We start from the raw sequence: 7,214 nt of genomic DNA, 5'->3' as shown, positions 1-7,214 counted from the left end.
AACCAATTAACCTATCTTGCAATTGAACAAGCATCTTGACTTGCTTTCAAATACCAAATATACTAATAAATTTAAGCTTTCTCTTGCACACTTAAGTAATGTAATTAGACGCTAATAAATGAAAATGTTTTGTTATCATCAAAAACATATGGAGTCAATGTTCTCTCTTTTATTTTTCATGATGACAAAACAGTTCTACATTAAGAGTGCAATGTTTATATTTAATATGAATGTTTCAAAACTTTACGCATAATGAGTTTCTCCCCTTTAGTTAATACATCTAGTTTTCTTTAAAGATTTGTAATAAACTATTTATAATATCCACAGTAACTAAACAAGATATACAATATCCACAGTAGCTAAACAAGATATACAATATCCATAGTAGCTAAGCAAGCTATATTGAACATCTATAAAAACTAGCACATAATATTCAACAAAACTATAACTAAGCAAAACACACATAAATTAAACATGAAGACCTATCAAACTGTATTTAACTTAGTGTTCCTTCTTTCATTTTTTGTCATCATTAAAAAAGATATTCAAAACTCCCCCTCAATGAGTGCATATAGATTTTCTTTTAATTTTTAAATTAGACTTTAATGAATAGTAATCATAAGCACTCATACAACTAAGTCATACAAGCTTATAGATATAGTTCAATAACTTCAAGGCTCAAGCTTGTAACTATATAAGAAAAAATATATGAGAGTTAAATCATTTCAATAACTTGCAAGGATCACTCAAAAAATGGTCAAGCAAATTTGATCATTTTGGCATAATCAAAACTATAATAATTTTAAAGCTAACAATCTCTCCTTTTTTGATATGACAAAACTATAAGCATAATTTGGATTTGAAATGATTTTGAAATCTCCCCCTCAACATATGCATAAAATTATATTTGCTCATTAACTTTCTCCCCTTTTTTGTTATATAAAAAAGGTTACGAAGTATGAGCCTTAAACACTTAAGCGTAAGAAATAATGGTTAGGAAAAATCATCAAGAATATAAGCATTAAGACCATGAACAAGTAACCATAATGTCACCAAGTCATCATATGCATGTACTTAATATCCTTAACCAAGTCATTAAGAAATATAACCATTAAACACATTCAAGTATTAATTCATCAAGAAAACCATCAATAAGAATGCCACATGTATATATATCTATAAGAAAAATGTGGACATAACATTTATGAAGTTTAAGAAAGATAAGCATAAAGATGCTTAATAAGCACATAAGTCATATTTCAACTCCAATACCAAGTGTTAAAGTTCAATATGCCAACTGATAGATATAAGTAAAATCTCCCTCTTTGTAAAAGCACAATATCAATTATGAGAGATGAAATCATTTTAAAAGCTCATTTTATCAATTGGTCAAGCATTAGTAGAACCTTCCTCTATCATTAAGCATTCCAAGCATATCAACTTCAAGGCTCAAATGCATTGAAAACAGATATGATCAATTTAAAGCTCAAGTGAGGAAAAACAATTCTAAAGCTTGGTGCTAATTTTAAAACTAGATACTAATTGAGAAAACTTAAAGCTTGATACCAATTATGCATTTCAACATTCAAGTTTAAGTGAGAAGCAATATAAGGTACAATATCAATTTTGGTGTTTCAAAAGATGTTATCGGTAGTGAAGAACACCAAATGTTGAATTCTCACCAAACTTTGTCGTTGAAGGTCTTAATCCGTTATGATATCAATGACAATGATTGACTCCCTCTTAAGAAATCATAAGCTCAACACAAATTATTAGAGGTACTTAATAGATTAAACATTATGAGAGAACTTATAAGCCTAGAATAAATGAGCATTCAAATGGATATTAATTTATTTCCCTAATACTTAAGTATTCATGGAACTAAAAGTGTATGAGCATTTGAATAGATGTTCAACATATGCATCAAATACTCATATTTTCAAGAAATATTTGCAAAGTAGTTCCTAGGCATGTTTAAGGTATCATTATCCAAGCATCATTCTCAATTATCATCAAGTATTATCAATAATTAATCATTACCAAGTATTCATTATTTATTCTCAATATCAACTAACCAAACAATATCAATCAAGCATTTCTAGAAAATTTCCTAATTCATATAAAAAAATAGCAACTCGAGGAGAAATTAAAAAAAAATCATCGTTAAACATTTTTAGTGAGTATTCTTCCAAATCATTTTCAAGCGGCCATTCATCCAAGTCATTTTGAAACAAGTATTATAAGATGTATTCTCAAAAATTATATATGAAATTATCAATTCAAGGAGAGCTTTCATAGAAGGCTTATCATTATTAATAAAGCAAGACCAAAGCATTTTGCATTTGCCGCAATCATGTATGAGAGTTGTGATCAAATAAGCACAAATGTGATTACAAGAAATAAAATGGCTATCTTCATTAATCATGATTCCAATTTTTTTATCAAAATGCAAGCATGAGCTCAATATACACATACCCATTCAAAAAAATGCAACCATTGAAGTTTAAGATACTTGTAATTTCTTAATAATTCATGATTCATGAGTGATATCAATTGTTACAGAATATTGAAAAGTCAAACACTCAACTTATGAATATATTCAAAGCGAGCATTCAATCATCAATGAATGCCAATTGTCAAGATTCAAGAAAGAGATGTTTAATAAAAGCACATTAGGCATTCATTGCTAACTAAAGCTATAGGTTATATTTCATTTGACATGTCAAGTTATTCATGGTAACCTATAAGCTAAAGTTTGATGCATGCAAAATCTTTAGATTATGTAAATATTAAGGCTCAATGAAGGCATAGTTAACATTTGAATGTATATTTAAAACAAATTTCAACTATGTCAACTCACAATATATGTCATTAACAAACTTGACAATTAAATTCCTATTCATATGCATAGCTGAAGCTAAGTTTCAGACACCAAACCTTAAGGTCAAGCAAAATGTAAAATCATGTGTGCATATGTCTTGACCAAAATAATAGATGAACCAAAATTTATTTTCATGAAATTCAACAAGTTCATCATGAGTAATTCCATAAGTATAATCAAAGAATCAATCTTTAAACAATCATTTAATTATAATTATAAAGCATATTTAAGAATTGATCTAAGGATTCATTGAAAAGATTCTTCAACATGAGGACATGAACATTTTATTCTCAAGAAATGGTATTATTTATGTAAGCACATAAATTCAAGCATTTATGAATAATTTTCCATTTTTCAATTTTAACATTGTAAACACATGAGAATTTATAGAATCAATGAGTATCATGCTTAGGAATAGATAGATTTAAGCAATCAAGAAAGTTTTTCCATTTTTCAAAAAATGTTGCAATTTTAAGAACATGTACTTGCATCAAATGATCATGAGAATATTCATAATGCATGTTTTAAAGAGTCAAGAATCATCTTTGAAAAGATAGTTCATTGAAAAAAATATTGCAATGGACAAAAAATGAAGTAATAAAAAATTTTGGAACTCAAAACCTGTCTATTTTGACTTTAGAGCATCGTAGAATCAACTACATATCCTTGGTGGTCGACTTTTTATCATTCAAAAAATATTTTTGTTTTTTTGTATTTTGTTCTCCAATAGTTGACTCGCTATGCTTATGAGTGGACTATGCTTGATCCTTACACATTAAAGAGTAAAAAAAAAAAATGCAAAACATGTAACGTTTCAAGGTACAATGATTTCAAAATATAGACTTGTGTGAGAACAATTTAGAATTCATTTCAATCATATTTGGAACATCATTTTGGACATGTATGATCAAAGATTCTTCAAGAAATACATGTGAACTCAAATTGTGGCCGCTATTGCTCATTGTTCACATGTGCTGAAAAGTCGAACATGTTAACTCAAATCATGTCTCTAATATGCTCAAGCATGTTCAATTTTCATCATGATGTGTGAATATGACTTATAAAATGTACAAGCATTTTAAACAATGTTTAAGCATAATAAGTATCAAATTTTTACATTTTCAGCATTTTTTCAGCATATAGATAAAAATGTCCTGGAGGTCATTCAAACATTCATTTTCAATAAATCAATTTATTATATCATTGAAAAGTTATAATAGCATTTTTAACATAAGGCACACTTGTTCAAGTTTTATATCATTGAAATCATTATAGCCTCAAGCGTTACAAGAAGATTTGTTCATTTTCTTAAAATATCATCAATGTCAAATTATGATACTCATGATTCTGCTTAAAAAACTCTTTTAATCTATTTTATAAATCTTAAGAGAAATATCAAGCAAAATAGGATTTATGCAATTCATGTATCAAATCAACTTTTCTCACCATGCAATATCATCAAAAACAATAAATCAATTTCAATCAAAGAAAATAAAAAGAGTTTGCAAGAAAATCAATTGATAAAGATTTAATCTTTCTTTAGAAACTTTTCAACTTGAAACATTCAAGATTAGACATGCTTTGTGAAAAATCATGAGCTCATTATCACTCAATTTTGTTCAATATGCTTTTAATGATTTGTGAAATGTGTAATGAGCATAATGAATCATGTTTTTGCATGTTAAGGGTCATTTTCAAATATCTCACAATCATGTACCAAAATTGCCTTTATGACCATTCAAGCTTACAAGCAAGCATGCACATCCAATAAGAGTAAGTGATAGGTATTTTCATTATGAAACAAACTTGTTCAACTCATAAATCATTCTAAACTTAAAGGATGGCAATATTTTTCTCATATAAGCTCATTTTGCTTTAAAAATACCAATTAAAGTAGTCAACACTTATTATCACGACCCAAACCCGAACATCATGATCGGCGCATGAGCCAAGTAGGCAAATGTACTAGACTTGAGCAAGCCTTAAATTTCTTATTCAAACATACATAGGCCAAGGGATTCAATGATCAAATATTCATAATAAATCTAAGTCACATGCAACATCCTTAGCTTTATTTCCATAGAAATATTGACAGGGCCATATGTTGGCAATCTAAAAGGGTTCATACATACTAACCCTTAATACACAATATAACATAGCATTTAGTGCCTACACACATTATCCACAGTGGAAGGCTTTGACTAACTCAGTAGAGTGACCAAAATGGAGGACCTATCGGATGCAAAAATCAATCTATCTATAGATGATCTTTTCCATGCTCTTTTGTGGTCTATATATTTGCATATGGTACATAAATGGGTGAGTACTATAATACTCAGTGAGTGGTGTAGATAATCAAAATCAATTATATGCATATATACATTAAACATATAATAACTATGTTGCACTTTCAGTGTCTTCATATAGTCTTTTAATACATCTCTAAATATAAGGGGATATAGTCATCCCTCAGTTCACCAAATATGGGGGTATATCATCCTCCGTAAAGTCATCATCATCATCACATATTGTGGGTTACCCTTGAAGCCAACCAAATCATTTAAATCTTTCTCCATGGCACACTTTAGTTGTCGGAGCATCACATGTAAATCATACCATATGTCTATCAAGCCTCTCACAGTTATTTCATGTCATACATGAATCAAATCAACAAGTGGTGTTCCTCTAAACATAATCAAATCATGCTCGATGGCCAATCGGTGGAGAATCAAATCACGCACAGGGCCAAATTCACTGACAGAAAACCAGATCACGCTTAGCACCGAAGTAGCTAACGAAGTCAAAGTCATCAACTGGAGTAATCTCCTGACAGTTGGCATCACTTGAAGTATTCTCACTCAGGTGGCATCATAATCATTATCCAAAGTAATCTCCCAACGGATGGCATCCTACACTACAGCAGGAATCATATGTAGGATATCAACCATTGTCCCTGCTTACCACCGTCCTTAAAGCACTGACATAGCCATAGGCATCAGACTCTACTCATCCACAAATTAGATCAACATTTGAAATTTATCCCTCAAACAAAAATACAAATCCATAATTAAAGCCATGATGCCTTTATCATTCACATTTTTCGTATCAAACCTCAATTCACATTTATTGAGCTTTAATCGTCTTAAACTCAGTTAGATTCTAGGTGTCTCTAAATATCCGAGGCCTCATGCAATCAAATCATCTCGACATATCAATCACCTAAGGTAATCCACTCATAGGGGTTCAACATATCCTACAAGCCTCCTAGTTTAGGCTTACGCAACATAGGCCACCCATATGGCTTACATCACAACGTAATCACACACAATTCACATATATACATATACACATATATTATTCTCTAGCCTAGGTTCATTCATCTAGGCCTATGTACAAAATCTAATACTAGTGCAACACACTTATAGTGCGTTATGCATCACGTGCATTTAGCTTAAATCCCACTCACAATGACAATAAGAGGCACTCCTAGCCAAGCTTCGATCTTTAGCCACCAATCGTCGTCTAGCTTGCCAATGAGTTAATTTAACTCCATTTCCCCCTTCAAGCACATCATAACATCAAAAGATTAATTATTCCTGGCTTTCGAAAAATATCAGCGTTTCTCCCAATTAACTAAATCTTAGCAATCCAACTATTCAAGCTTAAATTCTTCATTAATGGGCTAAACCCATACCCTGGAAGTCAAATTTCAGGAGTCTCAACTTCAAAATTCCTCAATCCAAGCCAAAGAGGGAAAATTACTAAATTTGGAGAAAAGTCAGATTCGAAGTTATTAACCAATTTAATTAAAAAATAATTAGAAAAAACATTAAATCTTACCTCCAAAATAGTTTTCCAAGCTTCAAATAGTTTTAAACGGCTCATAAATTCAATTTGAAGGGTTAAGGTATTAGACTTTTTAGAAAGAGGAGAAAAATAGTTGAGAGAAAAAGTTGGGAGAAATGGCCTAAAATCTCTTTTTATTTTTGCCTTTCCTCTTTGAAGTATCGATACATTTGCCCTAATTTCGAATGAATGTATTGATACATTGGGGAAATGCATCAATAATTTTCCTTCTAGGTGCTCTTTGCTTCAAATGTATCGATACATTAGGATAATGTATTTATACATATTTATCTTTGGCCAAATCTATTGATACATTCTTAAATGTATCAATAAAATCTTTTTCCCTAGGCGTTTGTTGTTCATCCTACCAAGAATGTATCGATACATTAGGGTATGTATCAATACTTTCACCTTTATAGGCAGTTCTAAGCTTCCCAAACTTTGAAATATTCAGGTTTAACACCCCAAAATCATTCCTTGTTAATAT

This window comes from Theobroma umbraticum, unplaced genomic scaffold (assembly GCF_002168275.2).
Source record: "Theobroma umbraticum cultivar Fairchild unplaced genomic scaffold, ASM216827v3 scaffold_30.0, whole genome shotgun sequence".
In the NCBI taxonomy this organism is placed as follows: domain Eukaryota; kingdom Viridiplantae; phylum Streptophyta; class Magnoliopsida; order Malvales; family Malvaceae; genus Theobroma; species Theobroma umbraticum.
This window is presented reverse-complemented; position numbering follows the sequence as displayed.